At 40.1% G+C, this 17,731-nt stretch overlaps 1 protein-coding gene across 2 annotated transcripts in view; it reads right to left on the bottom strand.

Annotated features, from left to right (window-relative positions):
- Window positions 1-16,878: 16,878 nt before the first annotated feature.
- The window catches only part of LOC113070255 (uncharacterized), a 44,554-nt gene continuing 43,701 nt past the window's right edge, over window positions 16,879-17,731 (bottom strand). For both annotated transcript variants that reach the window (XR_003279891.1, XM_026243477.1), the window contains one exon: window positions 16,879-16,932. The gene's annotated coding sequence lies outside the window, so the exon portion shown is untranslated. The remainder of the gene's footprint in view (window positions 16,933-17,731) is intronic.

The following is a 17,731-nucleotide window of genomic DNA, read 5'->3' as shown; positions in this document are numbered from 1 at the left end:
CATTTTGTGCCATGTGTTCATTCGCAGGCCAGGTTGCCATCAAAACTGGACAGAGCAATGGCAAAGGATTGTACTGCATACCTTTCATATCTGAAAATAAAAGCACTTACAGTCAGGTTAGTTTTCTTCACACCATGGTAACAACTGAGCACAAATTCTTTAGATTATGAAATTATCAATGCAACATATGCTAGAAAAATGTCATACTTGTGACATTTTGTTCTATTGTGAAGTTTTCTTTTTGTGGAATCCCAGTTGAAGAGGTAAGTATTTGTCAGCATCACCAGTATCACTCACTGTCTTTACTGTGGATGATATGGAAGTTCTTGTCAGAGGCCTTGTGTGACCCGACCAGAGGACTTAGGAAACAGTGTCATCATTCCAAACAGGAGATTTGTTGTGGAGTTCAATTAGGTTGTCCATCTACCTGTTTTGGTAGTGAATAAGTATATAGTCGTTGTCCTAAAGGTAAAATAACAAAGTTGTTTTGCATGAATGATATGGTCGTTGCAATGAGTATTGCAATTGAGTTCGTACGTTATCTGAACTGCCTAACTAGCCATCATTTTTGGGAAATCATGGGTGATGGTAAGGGCTTGTTCACACAGAACACATTTTTGCATTTAAATTCACTTCTTTTCCATTGATTTTCTATGCAGATATGCACATATTTGACCATTGCGCTCGCATCTTTTGCAAAATATCATGAATGACACACACACTCTCTCTCTCTCTCTCTCTCACACACACACACACACACACATAAACACACATACTAGTAGCAGGCCCGGACAATAGGAGGACAGAGTGAAGGTACATTTCCACTCATTTCCACTCTTTTATTAGCCCCGGGTCCAGTGGTCCCGAACATCCTGTATGTAATAGAAATGTGTAAGGGGGTGTACAGTAAGTGGTCAGTGAAAATTTGTTCTGATATATGTTCTTCACAGAAAATGAGCCAAGGCCAATGAGTTAAAAAAAAAAAAAAAAAAAAACATTGTATCGTATCATATTAATCGTTTCATTTTTCTTTTGACAAAAAGTAAAAACTGGACCCACAGACCCGGAACACCATACAAGGGTTAATAAAACGTGAACTTGTGCCCCTCAGGAGCCCCAGAGGAGGTCGTCTATGAAGGTTTTCACTCATCTAGGTCATTGCTGAATGCCTGCTAAAATGTATTAGTTAGCGGCTGGACTTTGTTTTCCATTTGGTGAAGTCGTTTCTCTACTTATCCAAGTGGCATGATCAGACACCCCCTGAGGAGGTCACCATCTGTCTTTTAATTTAACAAAAAAATGAGGCCAAGCCTTTACAAGATGAGCAAATGTGTCCCTAAAAGCGTAACTGAAAACAACAGTCAAATTCACTTGAAATTCCCCCACTTCAGCTCGTAGATAAAGCGGAGCGGTGATCTTTAAGTCAGCTCTGCCGTATTGTTCTGGCTAATCTTCTTAGCTCACAAGATCTAGTCCTAATCCTCTTCCTGAGCAGCAAACCCCCATGCATGTGTATTTAACGACATTAAGAGTTGCACACACTGAAGCCATTGTCAAACAGTTTCCTCTGACTCCATACCTAATGTGTATTGCTCAGAGGGGGAAAAAGAAACTAAAAAAAAATAAAGCTGGGACCAAAAATACTCTTGACATACTCTTGGAAAACACTTCCAACCCCCAGCAAAGCTCAAAGGGACTCTTATAATAACATAAATGCTGCTTGACTGTAGAAACTAATGGACCAAAGCTCAAAATGAACCTTGGCCTCACTCATTAGCATGCATTCAAGTGTGAATAGGCTCAGATGACCTTTGGCCTTGGATTTCTTTACTTTGGTGCCAGCAGGGGAGCTCTCTTTGGTGGTTTTCTTCTTAGTTTTCTTCTGTGAGGTCTCCTCTTTTTCATCCTCCTCCTCATCATCAGGATCTAAGACAACAATATTGAAGGACAAATGATCAGGCAATGTAATTCATCCTATAATTGGTCCTGCTGAACACATTGTTAGTCTGTGCATGTTATTTAAAGGGGGACATGTAATTCTAAATAAAAAAAAATTGCTCTACCTCTTCAATGACTTCCCTTTTTTGCTTAAGTCACCAAGAGGTTATGGTTTTGTTTGTCCCTGCTGTGTTTCTCTCTTTGGTTTGTGACTGTTTGTGTTCTTGTGGTGCCACCAGCCATTAGTCACATGCCATTTTTTGGAGCAATAAGTCAAATAAACATTCCTAATAATTTTCATAATGATGCCAATTCAAGTAGTGTTCAGGATTTATAAATTTTTCACTTTTATTCGATGTACCTAATAATCGGATGCGTGAGACACTACGCATGTCTTCTACTTAACATCCAGTTTAAAATATTTCATACAGTGTTAGGGAAAAATATGCCCAAGATACTGGGATGAGCTCAAGCATCTCTGTTAATCTATTGGACCACTGGTTTGAAAATGCTTGTATGGAACTTCATGTTTAATATACATTTATTTTTCCCAGTTGATGAATTAAAAATCAGTTTTCTTCTTTACCGCTTTGCTCTCTACTGAGAAGTTACAAAATAACAAACATTTGTCTAACCCCTTAAGAATCACCATCAGTTAAAAAATGACCTTTAAAAAACCAAGTTTTAGTACTTTTCCGCACATTCAAGCACTGCTCAAAAGGGGGTTGAATCTTTTGAGTGGATGTGGCACATTGGTTAAGATGTAACCTCTTATGTACAGATCGCTGAAGGAGGCCAGACTAGGTTACGTATACGGAGAAAGTCTAATTCTCACACAATGTAGGCCAGATATCACAGCCTGCTTCCATACTGCACAGAGTGGGGAGCATATAATCTGATTAGTTACGATCTTAGTATTTAAAGACCTTACTTTAACAAAGAGAAAAGACAGTGGGATCCTTCATTACTGCCGGCATGGGGGTTCTACTTAGCTTTAAGGAAAACTCATTCATAGACCGTTAGCCTCAGTAGATTCAGTTTTAATGTAAGTGAGGTTCTGTTTGACAAGCATCCAAAAGCAGTTGCTTGGCTGGCTGAGAAATATTAACTTGCCAATTTTTAATTAGAGTTAATGTTTAGGCACTTTTCATAATTTCAGCCATGTCTCCTCTTTTGGGTGAGTGAGTTTCAGTGCCATGCTCCAGTGACCTCAACCAACCCCTCTCTGACATATTCAATCTCCTTTTCTTCTCCCTTTCTGGTATAACAGGATATTCAGTGAAAAGGAAACCGATGCATAAAATATTTCCTGGTTTTGAAAAACAAACATTTACAAATATTAATCATGGAAATCTGTTTGATATCTTTTTTTTTTTCTAGAAAATATTTAGCATTGAAACAACAACATAAAAGTTATTTTTAACAATTATATTCATTACTTGAATTGTAACTTGTGATTTTAATCAGTAAACAGGCACCAGGACCCAAAACAACAACAACAACAAGAGCAAACTTAATCCGATTTTATGAACAAATCCAACTGACAGGAAAACACAATCACTCTTTTGATCAAAGAGTCATTCAGTCTATTAAGATATTATGAGCTATAAAGCCTTAATGTTCCCTAGACTTATTTAGGCTTAGACTTATGGATTGCTACCTGCCATCTTAAAATTTACAAATTGGCCAATAAACTGGATATAAGGCTCTTTAAATTGCATATAGGCAGATAAACTGGATATAAGTCTCTTGACAACTATGTAAATCCCAACCTACTGCAAGTTATGTCCAGTCAAAGAACAGACAGACACAAGTATGTTGACACAAACTTTAATCAATCAAACAGACTTGCATTAACTTCATATGACAAACCTAGGCTTGTTTAGTACCTTCACAGAGCTATACCGTATTTATGCCTGGTATAAATGATTATACATTTTCTCAGAACATTTCTCAGTATCCTTTACTGCCTATAAAACATCCAGTGTCATACAACTTTAAGACATGTATAACTGCATTTAGAAACTGTTTTTAGCTATAAGACACGGCAACTAAGATGTACCTTCTTTGAAGACAAGGTTATTGAGATGACATTGGTTCAATAGTAAAAGTCCAAGCAAGAGAGCGGATAAAGCTGTCATGTGTGTTTATACGAGTGTATGCTTAGTGTAGCATCAGTGTGACTGATTATGAAAGCTATAGTTTAGTCCAGAGAACTTGACAGTAGGATTCAGTGTTAAGCCCATCTGCCTCAGGAGCAACCAAAACAACACTACTACTAGTAATAGTAGTAGTAGTAGTAGTAATTAGAGGCATGCCACATGTAACAACTAAAAGCAGGAATATAGCAAAATAGATTACTATCTACTCCATAAAAGCCATTGTTTTATGTCATGTTTTATTATGACATAGATTTATTAAAGGGACACTAAGTAGGAATTACTCCCATCTAGTGGTGAAATTGTATTTTGCATTCAAACTAATTTTGCTCTCCAGCGCCTCGCTTTTTCAAATGCGCGTTGCATCTACGGTAGGCGATATGTACCAAAAAGCTTTGACAGGATGTCTTCTAATAGCACTTCGTCGAGTTTTCCTTCAGGTGAACAGGTGTGTTATTTCAAACAAACTGCAACATGACCATAAACAAACGAATGTTACAGTATGAATTACTGACTGTGGAAAACATGAAATATTGTAATTAGTAGATATGTCTAATTTATTCTTTATATTTTTCAGCGTCTCTTTTGAAATCTTTATCAAGCATTAGCTCTTTCCACCTAGAAAAAGCTTCCCCGACATTAACTCTTGTTTTCTGTAATCTACGGTCACGTTTCCTTTTACGTTCTATTTTTGACTGTTTTGGCGACGATGTTTTCTTCTCCTGTGGCGCGGTTTATGTATGGTCCATAATAAGAATGCAATCCAGACTTTTAAACTTGCCGGTGCAGTTTCAAGCGCCTCTCACCGCTCTGCACCTGCGTTTCTGGCTCTGACCGAAAACGCGCTGTGGAAACGCGTTGGCTTAGTACTTTTTGTCCCTCTCTGCTATTATAGTTTTGCAAGATGGCGGAACTACATGGAAGCCTCCGTCGACCTACCCGTCCCATGTATATAAAGATAATAAATTCTACATTTACGAGGATTAGTTTAAACATTGGCATAGGTATTTGTACACCATTGAGGGCATATTTATGAATAAAAATATTGATTTTAGATAATAAAATACCTAAAAAGTTACTTATTGTCCCTTTAAGTAATGAATAAAGCAAAGATTACTGGAGTATGTCTTGTTTGTGTGTGTGTGTGTGTGTGTGTCTGTGTTTTCTACTTCAAAATTTCATATTCAATTCAATGTGTTACTTGCTGTTTCTTTGCAATTGTTTGTGGAGTTTACTAACACATTTTTACCTTTTTTTGTGTGTCTGGCTATACATTCACAAATAATGATGAATATGCCGTGTTCTGTCTAAATAAAAACAATTAGAATTATATTTTTTGTGGTAACAAAAATGGTCCCTAAACTAAAGTGTTACCATTTGTGGTTTGGGGTAGATAAAGTCTGTTGGATTTCATCTTTTTATTTTTAATTTTTTAATTATTATATATATATATTTTTTGTAATCTCACCTTTCTGTATTGATCATTTCATTTTACAAACATAAATTTCAAAACATTATTTCCATTCATTATAGTTCCTATAAATCATTGTGAGCAATTATACCTTTTGGTGTACAGTATTAGGTTTATGATATGATTATTTTATTTAAAAATTAATAATATTTAACTTTATTCTATTCTATTCTATTCTATTCTATTCTATTCTACTATTGTCTATGTGTAATTACCAATATGTGCCACAAGATGGAGAAGTATAGCAGCATTTGTTGTAGTGCTACTAAACTCAGTTCAAGTTAGTTCTAATATATTTTAAATATAACACAACATTGTAGTGCAAACTGAAGCAATTTTCTATTCACAATGCATGCAATATAAACGTTTGCATGTAAATTAATTCAGTGCATTTTCACAGATTTGTTTTACCACATAATAAATTAACACAACTTTTAAATAATATGTCATGTTTAAATGTATGTGTGCCCTTTGAGGGCCTCCCATGCATCAACGGCTCCATCTAAAGCCTGGACTAATTGAACCTCTCCATTTCCTCCCCCTATACTTAGAAGTATGTGGGCTGGCTGCCAAGTGTTGAAAACATGACTGCATCTTTAATCTGTAACTTTAATTATGAGCCTGAAGTAGGGTGTTAGAGTTCAATGGCCTGGCATACATCTCCTGACCCGAGGGGTCCAGCTTTGTCCTCTACCCCTCTTCCCTGCCTGAATATGGCAGTCTAGACTAATGGATCTCCTGGCTGGCCTGCTCTCTCTGACAGCCTTCCCAACAACTGGCATCACGCCCAGAGAAGCTAGTGAATTGACCCACTGTAGCAAATCTCCTCACGGCTTAAAGGGACAGTGACACGCTGCAGCCTGTCGCTGAACAAGGCTGAGTTCCTGTGTGCTTTTTATGTTTACAGAGGGAAAACAATAAGGTGAATTCAGGTTAATCATGCCATTTTTTCTAGTCATCCCAATGGCAAAACATGTCCCTGTTTACCTCATTTAAGTGTCAAATTTGTCTCTGATGCTTCAACAAAACAAAACAGAATATTTAGATATATTTAACAGAAACTATATTGAATTTGTTCTTCCACTGACTAGTTAAATAGAGCATGTTTCATGTATACACATAAAACAGATTTTATATTTAATTTAATAATTATGTCTATTGTCATTAATGGTAATTTAGGATATTCTTTAATGTCATTTCTAAAGAAACTTGTCTGCAGTGTATTTAAATATATTTGTAATTACATATTTTTAAGTTGCAATTTAATGTATATATATATATATATATATATATATATATATATATATATATATATATATATATATACAGTATTGTTCAAAATAATAGCAGTACAATGTGACTAACCAGAATAATCAAGGTTTTTAGTATATTTTTTATTGCTACGTGGCAAACAAGTTACCAGTAGGTTCAGTAGATTGTCAGAAAACAAACAAGACCCAGCATTCATGATATGCACGCTCTTAAGGCTGTGCAATTGGGCAATTAGTTGAAAGGGGTGTGTTCAAAAAAATAGCAGTGTCTACCTTTGACTGTACAAACTCAAAACTATTTTGTACAAACATTTTTTTTTTTTTCTGGGATTTAGCAATCCTGTGAATCACTAAACTAATATTTAGTTGTATGACCACAGTTTTTTAAAACTGCTTGACATCTGTGTGGCATGGAGTCAACCAACTTGTGGCACCTCTCAGCTGTTATTCCACTCCATGATTCTTTAACAACATTCCACAATTCATTCACATTTCTTGGTTTTGCTTCAGAAACAGCATTTTTGATATCACCCCACAAGTTCTCAATTGGATTAAGGTCTGGAGATTGGGCTGGCCACTCCATAACATTAATTTTGTTGGTTTGGAACCAAGACTTTGCCCGTTTACTAGTGTGTTTTGGGTCATTGTCTTGTTGAAACAACCATTTCAAGGGCATGTCCTCTTCAGCATAGGGCAACATGACCTCTTCAAGTATTTTAACATATGCAAACTGATCCATGATCCCTGGTATGCGATAAATAGGCCCAACACCATAGTAGGAGAAACATGCCCATATCATGATGCTTGCACCTCCATGCTTCACTGTCTTCACTGTGTACTGTGGCTTGAATTCAGAGTTTGGGGGTCGTCTCACAAACTGCCTGTGGCCCTTGGACCCAAAAAGAACAATTTTACTCTCATCAGTCCACAAAATGTTCCTCCATTTCTCTTTAGGCCAGTTGATGTGTTCTTTGGCAAATTGTAACCTCTTCTGCACATGCCTTTTTTTTAACAGAGGGACTTTGCGGGGGATTCTTGAAAATAGATTAGCTTCACACAGACGTCTTCTAACTGTCACAGTACTTACAGGTAACTCCAGACTGTCTTTGATCATCCTGGAGGTGATCATTGGCTGAGCCTTTGCCATTCTGGTTATTCTTCTATCCATTTTGATGGTTGTCTTCCGTTTTCTTCCACGTCTCTCTGGTTTTGCTCTCCATTTTAAGGCATTGGAGATCATTTTAGCTGAACAGCCTATCATTTTTTGCACCTCTTTATAGGTTTTCCCCTCTCTAATCAACTTTTTAATCAAAGTACGCTGTTCTTCTGAACAATGTCTTGAACGACCCATTTTCCTCAGCTTTCAAATGCATGTTCAACAAGTGTTGGCTTCATCCTTAAATAGGGGCCACCTGATTCACACCTGTTTCTTCACAAAATTGATGACCTCAGTGATTGAATGCCACACTGCTATTTTTTTGAACACACCCCTTTCAACTAATTCAACTAATTGCCCAATTGCACAGCCTTAAGAGCGTGCATATCATGAATGCTGGGTCTCATTTGTTTTCTGAGAATCTACTGAACCTACTGGTAACTTGTTTGCCACGTAGCAATAAAAAAATATACGAAAAACCTTGATTATTCTGGTTAGTCACATTGTACTGCTATTATTTTGAACAAAACTGTATATATATATATATATATATATATATATATATATATATATATATATATATATATATATACTCATTTTTTCTTCTTTTTTTTTTACACAATATTTGTGCGTGAAATGTTTTATGCTTAATAGTGTTTTGTATTTTTATCTAAGGAATATGCTAAAAGTAAACTGAGGCTGTTGTCTTTTGGAACGTAGCCCGATGTCTTTCTCGGTGTAAAGTGTTGGATGTCATGTCCAGGGTAATGCACACCGCCAGATTTTCAGGGTACAGGAGGCTCTGCATTGAAGGAAATCAAACAAAAGTAAATGATAAAATACAGATAATATGATACTGTCCTTAGGGGACTGATGTACAGGGCAGAATGTGCCTTATTTTACACACACAAATACCCAAAAGGGAGGGTGCTAAACAAAGAGGAGAGTAGGCAATATAATGAAAAGGAACAAAAGGCACACGGGAGGTGTTCTCCTTTCTAATAAAAGGCTGTGGGATGATTTGTCATGAGTAACATCAACAGGCTCTTCACGCTTGAAAGATGGCATATTCTGTGACGCTCACATCCTCACAGAGAGCAGATGGAGGGCAGTGTGAACAAGTGCACATTTCTCCCTCGGGGCATTCTCAAATGCTCCTGCCCTCACTGTATCCACATACACGTGTGTTGTGTATCCACAAATACAGTCACTTTGTGGTGCTATTGTTGCTATCATCTGAATTGAGTGACTTTCCCCCTTATGAAACATAAATGAACTTTAGCAAACTTTTAAAAAGAGTATACTTAAGTGCAAACTGAATGTAATGATTTCAGACCCTAAATTGCAAGTTATTTACAAACAAATGAAAATGTACTATAGCTTACATTTATTTTAAATGCGATTGGGTGCATTTTAAGAGCTAAAGTAGGACTTAGGTATCTTTATATGCAAGTGCACTGCTGAATGTGCAAACATTTATGATAAACTAAAATATACTTTAATTTTAATTTAACTGTGTAATTACAAATATATTGAAATACACTAAATAAAAGTTGTAACAGAAGTTAAATTTAACTTCTGTTACAACTTTTATTTAGTGTATTTCAATATATTTGTAATTACACAATTGTTTATCACAATGTTCTGATTTAATACATCTAATGGATTAACCTTAAATAATATAAACTAGCACTATGCATATATAAACTCAAGATCATCAGTGACCTTGCCTGTCACCTCTGCACACTACATCTCCCACAATCCCCCTTGGTTTTCACCTCCACACACTTCACAATCACGCCACCTGTGTGATATAATTCTCATCAACTATCCATAAAAGCCAGCACCACTCACAGATTTCAGTACATCAGACATCAGTAACGTGCATGGTCTTGGTACGTTGATCATTTCTGCTACATTCTCAGTTATCCCTCAAGTATTTGTAACAAAAAAAATACAACATCTTGTAATGCAAAATAGTTAATGTTGTAACTCAAAAATGTTTATGTCTTAAGTTAAAAATAATCCTAATAATCAATATGTAGTTCCTCTTCAGGAACTCAAGCTGCGTCGAAACGCTTTGGGGAACGCGTTTAGCATGAGCGACTCTGACTATGATATCTAATCTGTCTTATAGAAGAGTGTGACGTCACGGGCCAGGTGACGTAAGCGACCAGGAAGCTATAAAGGCACGAGCCGCACAGCTGGCTTCAGCTTCTGCGTTTTCAGCAAGCGCTCTGTGTGTTCATGTCATTCTGTCTTGTCAGTCTTATTTATTGTTGTTTGTCACTATTAGCTCCTCGAAAAGTAAGCAATAGTCAAAGAGCAAAGCTAAGACGAGACATCTGAAAGGCGATCCAGATCGCATTTCAGATTGTGTGTTCATCACGAGTGAGAATACACGGTCTGTGCGCGGTCTGCCTGGGATTGAGGCACGCTGTTTCGGCTCTTGAGGGAGCCGACTGCCTGCACTGGTACAAGCCAGTGTGGACGCTTCGATCCCGGAGGACTCTCTCGAATTATATTAACAATGCAGACCGTGTTTACTCATTTGATTGTTTGTTTGCATTAAATTCTGAGGAATATAATGACACTTATCTCACTCTGAGAAATTATATATACTGGATGGGCTGTTGGGCGAGAGCAGCCCTCCCAGTCTGTAGTCATACCGTTGCCACCCGCGCTCCCCCTGCGTCGGGACCGGAGGCTGAAGCAACGCTCTGAACCAGGGTTTTTTTCAGCCGAAGGCAGATCTGAGGGCCGTACTTCAGGCTGTGAGGCCCTCGGTTAAGAAGTCCGGACACGTTTCGGTCACGACTGCAAAGGGCGGCCCCTACTGGGGTGGAGCGGCGTACACCGCATTACATGGTTCCCGTCTCGCCTCAGCGCCTTCTGGGGGCCAGTCTGCCAACCCTGCCAGTGTTCCAGGGCGCAGCGGTCCCCGGCGAGCATCATTCTCAGTATTTTCCGCCCGTGCGCGTAGCGAGATTGAGACGCTCACTGCCCCTGCGTGGGCCTATTACACCAGAGGTCAGTCTCGAGAGACTGATTCCCTTAGTAGATTATTTAGCAGCGTGAAAACTACTGCCAAATGTATCTCAATGGGTCCTGCACACAGTAGAAAAAGCTACCGTATTCAGTTCAGCTCTGTACCGCCGATATTTAACGGGGTCATTCCGACGATGGTCGGCCCCGGGCAGGGTCTGGTTATGGAACAGGAAGTGAAACCCTATTAGAGAAGGAGGCCACCGAGGTGGTCCCTTCTCAAGACAGGGAGTCCAGGTTCTACAGCTGGTATTTCACAGTTCCAAAGAAAGATGGGGGGTTGCGTCCGATTATAGACTTGAGGGTCTTAAATCGTTCAGTTATGAGATTGAAGTTCAAAATGCTCACGATCAAGCATGTTGTAGATCAGATCAGGTCCGAGGACTGGTCTGTCACAATATATCTCAAAGATGCATACTTCCACATTTCCATCCTTCCACAACACAGAAAGTTTCTGAGGTTCGCTTTCGGGGGTGAAGCCTACCAATATCGAGTACTTCCCTTCGGCCTTGCACTCTCACCCCGCATGTTCACAAGATGTGTAGACGCAGCTCTGGTCCCCCTGCACATGCAGGGCATCCGCATTCTCAACCACATCGACGACTGGTTGATTTAAGCTCAGTCAAGAGCAGGTTGTGGCTTGGCATCGAGGTGTCGTTCTCGCACATATGGGGGAGCTGGGTTTGAGACTGAACGCCAAGAAGAGTGTGCTTTCTCCGGTTCAGAGAACCACCTATCTAGACGTAGTATGGGATTCGACCGCGATGCAGGCACAATTGTCCCCTGCTCGTATCGAGTCGATCTGCATCTCAGTCGAGAGAGTCAAAGAAGGCCAGTCACTCACTGTCAAACAATCTCAGAGATTGTTGGGTCTGATGGCAGCACTGTCCAACGTGATACCTCTTGGCCTGCTGTACATGAGACCCCTACAGTGGTGGCTCAAGACCAAGGGATTTTCCCCGAGGGGCAATCTACTTCGCACTATCAAGGTCACGCAGCGCTGCCTCCGTGCCATAGACATGTGAAATAAACCTTGGTTCTTGAAACAGGGCCCGGTGCTGGGAGCTCCTTGTCGCCATGTAAGACTAGCAACGGACGTATCCCTCACCGGCTGGGGTGCAGTCATGAGTGGCCACCCTGCCCGTGGTCTGTGGAGCAATCGCCATCTAACATGACATGTCAATTGTCTAGAAATGCTAACAGTTTATTGTGCACTTAAGCACTTCCTCCCAGACCTAAGGGGTCACCATGTGTTGGTGCGCACCGACAACACATCGGTGGTCTCTTATATCAACCACCAGGGAGGTCTGCGTTCGCGCCCTTTGTACAAGCTGGCGCACCAATCCTGGTGTGGTCCCAGAAGCAAACTCCTCTCATTAAGAGCAGTATATATTCCTGGGAAACAAAATATGGGAGCAGACATACTGTCGAGGCAGGGGCTGAGGCCCGGGGAATGGAGACTTCACCCAGAAGTAGTGAAGCAGATATGGAGAGTATTTGGCAGGGCTCAAGTAGAACAATGCTCCCTTTGGTTCTCTCTAGTTCATCCAGCTCCTCTGGGACTGGACGCCATGGTACAGACTTGGCTGAGGCTTCGTCTGTACGCATTTCCCCCTATCACTCTGCTCCTGGGAGTTCTGGTGAGAGTATGCCGGGACGGGGTCCTTCTGTTGTTAGTAGCCCTGTTCTGGCCGGGCCGAGTATGGTTCTCAGATCTCAGATCTCCGTGGGAGATACCGATCAGGAGAGACCTACTCTCGCAGGCGCAGGGTACGATAATTCACCCTCACCCGGAGTTGTGGAAGCCGTGGGTGTGGCCCCTGAGGAGGTGCAACTGTTAGCAGCGGTCTCTCAATCGAGGTTGTTGAGACCCTTCTCCAATCCAGAGCTCCCTCAACGAGGAAACTGTACGCCCTGAGGTGGAAACTCTTCACCTCATGGTGCAGAGACCGCCCGTTCGACCCAGCAAACTGCCCAGTTGGTACAGTTCTGGAGTTTCTACAGGCTAGGCTCTCTGCAGGGTTGACCCACTCCACGTTGAAGGTCTACGTGACGGCTATTGTGGCCTACCACGCCCTTCTCGATGGCCAGTCTTTGGGAAGACACCCCCTAGTTACACGTTTCCTCCGCGGTGCGCTGAGGCTGAAACCTCCAGTATGGTCCCGTATTCCCCCGTGGGACTTGGGTGTGGTGTTAGAGGCTCTTTACAAATTTTCATTCAAGATATCTCAGATAGACATCTCAGATAGACATCTGACTCTTAAAACTGCCTTTCTGTTGGCCATTACCTCTCTGAGGAGAGTAGGAGATTTACAGGCCCTCTCAGTGGCCCCTACCTATCTTGATTTTGCACCTCGCATTACCAAAGTGTTCATATACCCTCGAGCGGGATATGTTCCTAAGGTGCCCTCTATCACACCACAACCTGTAGTGCTGCAGGCCTTCTGTCCTCCTCCCTTTCGGGAGCCCGATCAAGAGAAGCTATATTGTGTGTGTCCAGCTCGAGCGCTGGATGCATACGCCCACAGAGCTGCCCTGTGGAGAAAAATGGACCAATTGCTTGCATGCTGCGGCCCCCCCAAGAGGGGTTTCCCTGCTTCTAAGCAGACTACTAGTGACTAACGCCACTCTGAGCCCTCTGGTCGTCCCCCGCTGTCGGGAGCCAAGGTTCACTCTACATGGGGTATGGCGGCCTCCAAGGCCTTTCTAGCAGATGCGTCCATGCTGGACATCTGCAATGCTACGGAGTTTCCACGCCTTCTACTTTAGAAAGATTATATGGCTTAGACATGCCAGTCACTCCAGGCACTTCATTCCCCTCGTCCTAAGCTGTGCTCTTCGGATACATACTAGGCAGGGGTTTGGTAATCTGGCAGCTTTGGTACTCATTCCCCAAAGCGTTTCGACGCAGCTCGAGCTCCTAAAGAGGAACGTCTCTAGGTTACGTATGTAACCCTAGTTCCTCGAGGGAACGAGACACTGCGTCTCGAGGCCATACCCCCGGCACCCCTGCCGGCGCTTGCTGGTACTCAAAGCTGAAGCCAGCTGTGCGGCTCGTGCCTTTATAGCTTCCTGGTCGCTTACGTCACCTCGCCCGTGACGTCACACTATAAGACAGATTAGATATCATATTCAGAGTCGCTCACGCTTAACGCGTTCCCCAAAGCGTTTCGACGCAGCGTCTCGTTCCCTTGAGGAACTAGGGTTACATACGTAATCTAGAGACGTTTTTCCAAGTCTAAAATAAACACATATGAGCCTACCTAGTAAAATGATGTATTTACCAAGAATCTTCAGAACACAATATTCACCATTTTCATTTTATTGAAGCATAGATTATAAAGTTGATAAAGTAGCATCAAGACAAATAAGATTCAAGGAAAATTATTATCATCAAAATACATTCACACGGATGAGTGATGAAATGTCCTTAAAAGTCACACAGTCCCATCCAGTCAACTGTGATACAGATCATGTGATACATATAAGATATGTGATACTGTTTCAGAAAAAAATGATTCCTTATCATCACATCAAAACTGGTTTCATCTCCCCATCGTTATCTTCTTCTCTCGTGTCTGGAAACAGTTTGTGGTTGATATCCAGCACTGGTATGGTGTAGCTTGTTCTCAGCCAGAGGATCTCTCAGTCCTAAGATCCCAGACCTGGTCAAAGTGAAACAAACAATCCAGATGAAGTTGTTTAATGGACAGAGAGCTCATCTTATGTTCTGTGTGATTTTAGCAGGGTGAGTAACTATGACCCTTGTAGTACTGGACACTTACCATTCTTCAAGCTGTTTTGAGACCTTTTGAGAAGCTTTTTCTCTGAAGACAATTTACCACATCCTTTTCTTTCACTCCTTTCAAGAGCATCACTTGGTCAAAACCCCTCATTTGGCTGATGAGATCATCTGTACAAATTAAAATACTGCAATAAAAATTTCATTCTGCAATAATTAAGAAAAAGTTACAGAGGCAAAGGACTTGCTCGTGAGACTCCATTAGCATGTGTACTTCTCAGAGATTCTAGAATTGATCTAATGTTGCAGTAAATGAGTCTTTTTTTTTTCCTCTAGAATCTTTCTCCAAAGTTCCTGACTTCTCTCACAAATGTGTTTTAGTCTGTGCAGTGTAAGGCCTGGCTTCAAACCAATCAACTATCAGTTCACAATTTATAATACAACATTTAGAAAACAATGAGATAATGTCAATTGGTGTTTATATCAGCTAAACCAATTTCATGATACTTGTCTGCTTTTAAAACAGGTGGTGTGTTTTTAAAAACATAAGATGAAAAATGTCCAGTCACACTTTGCTAACATGCTGTAATTGTAATAGTATGAAAAAAACAAAAACAAATCAAGGCTGACATGAACAGTTCTGTGAGAGATCATCATAAAATGTTGTATAACATTGCTTAAACACACACATACCAGAGGACTTCTGTTTGTTTGGGATCAAGATGGCCGTCTTCATTCCTCATCCTGAGCAAATCATTTCCTTGAACTTGCTCCTCTTCTGTGAAACAAGATCATCTCTACTTACTCTGTGTGCCATTAATATTGCTCATTAAACATATAATTAAGTTAATTTAAAGTAAGATTCAGACCAGAGCATTTGATGAGTAAATGTTTATTAAAAAATATTCTAAACAAATTTACCTGGGAAGAGCTGATCATGGCAAGATTTGCTGAGACTCAGTAATAGCTCTTAGTTTTTAGGAAGGTGTGTGAGGGTTGGCTCTTAAAAGAGCTGTTGAGCTCGATATTGCTCGAACAGCATTATCTGCAAACAATCCTGTAAGACAGAAAGGAAGGAAATATTATTAATTACAGAAAACTTATACATTACACTGGGTTTTGTTTAGACAATAAAAGCAGCCTCTGTAAAGATGCTGTATAATTAAATGTTAAATGCATCCATTATTAAAAGCAAGTAATTAACAGCAAGCTATAGTCATATGAATTCTTTTGATAGTGTCAGATGAGACAGTCCTGGGGCTTGTACAATATCATACAAGTGATGAACAACTGTGTTTAGGGTTCATTTTTAAGACTTTGACCCTGTCCAGATACCCACACTTGCAGTCTTGGACACTTGAGAGTGTGTGTACGCGACGGTGTGTGAACGAGACTGTCCCCGGTCTTAATAATGGCAAAGCACAGTGTCCTTAACACACACTAAACCTCTCCAATACTTCTCCGGAGCGCTATACAATGCTTAGTGTATCCCATCATGCATCATGTTTTGGAATAAATCGTCAGACTTTTTGCAGAGATCTCACAAGAGGTCATGGAAAGCTGTCGAATGTACAGTATGTGAAATGTTGATAATAGGATATTAAAAGTCTCTGTAAACACATTAGTGTCCAATAAGGCAGTGGCTCCCAATCCTGGTCCTGGAGAACCCCAACATTGCACATTTAAGATGTCTCCCTGATCAAACACACCTGATTCAACTCATCAGCTCATCAGTGAAGACTCCAAGACCTCAAAAGTGTGTTTGTCAGATAAGAGAGACACCAAAACCATGCAGTGCTGGGGTTCTCCAGGACCAGGATTGGGAAACACAGTCATCAGGTGATGAAAAGTTTGACACACACTTGTGGTCATCATGCTCACTTGAACACTAGGCCAAATACAGGAAAGACGTCAAAGTAATCAAGTGGTCAAGTGCAAAGATGGCAAGTGTGGGTATTTGGACAGTGCAACAGTTCAAGAAACAACAAATGCTGTACAAATTATAACAGCGGGAACGTTTGATAAAAGAGACAAACTATCACAGACTTACTGCTGCAAATATCTGCCTCCGCAGCTTTCTGTCTTCTCCATTTCTGAAGGAATCCCTCTCCAGAAACACCACTGGGCTGACTGCCTTTACGTCTTTTCAGCTAAAAATAAAAATAATAAAAAAAGGGAAAGAACATAAAATTGAATTATATACAGAATGTTAATAATGATCTGTGAGCAAAATATTTAGACATAAACTGATATGAATGAACTGCAAGATGGAAAAATACATTTTTTTATTATTTATTTTTGGGGGGGATTTACATTAAAAGGTATTAAAAGCATGGCACAGAACATATGATTACTGTGATATCTGTAATATAAAAGCACATAAAAACACTAACATTACAGTGATACAAACATAGTGATTATTGCATTGTTGTATTGATTATTAATATACTATAGTAAACTACAGTTACAGTTACTAATGTCCCATTTACTGTGTTTTAACTTCACATTTCATTTATTACTATTGTAAGTGTCGTGATTTCGATGATTTTACTACAAATACAACTTACATCATTGAACCTGAAATTAATATAAAACGGATTGAAGGTCTATGGCACGTCACGTGACAGATAGAGTTTAATCACACTAATTAGCAGCTGTGTTCATTTATTTAAACACAATGAAACTCAAAGACAGCCGCGGATGACCGATATAATACAGCGATTAAACATATGGCGCTAATCTGATTAATATAGAAGACAGAATACATTTTATAATAGGCATTAAAAGAGCGTATATACAACTACTCACCCAAACTGTGGAACTGATAGCAAGTATCGCGATGTGTGCTGAATGAGACTTCTTGAACGTGATTTCATAGCGATAAACATTTCATGTCCTCGCGTCTAAATTCTGACGCCAAAAGTTTCCCACTGAAAGTAATGAAGGTTT

The sequence above is a fragment of the Carassius auratus genome, unplaced genomic scaffold, assembly GCF_003368295.1.
Source record: "Carassius auratus strain Wakin unplaced genomic scaffold, ASM336829v1 scaf_tig00003633, whole genome shotgun sequence".
NCBI classification, from domain to species: Eukaryota; Metazoa; Chordata; class Actinopteri; order Cypriniformes; family Cyprinidae; genus Carassius; species Carassius auratus.
Note: the sequence above shows the minus strand (reverse complement) of the source record. Positions and strands in the feature narration are given on the sequence as shown.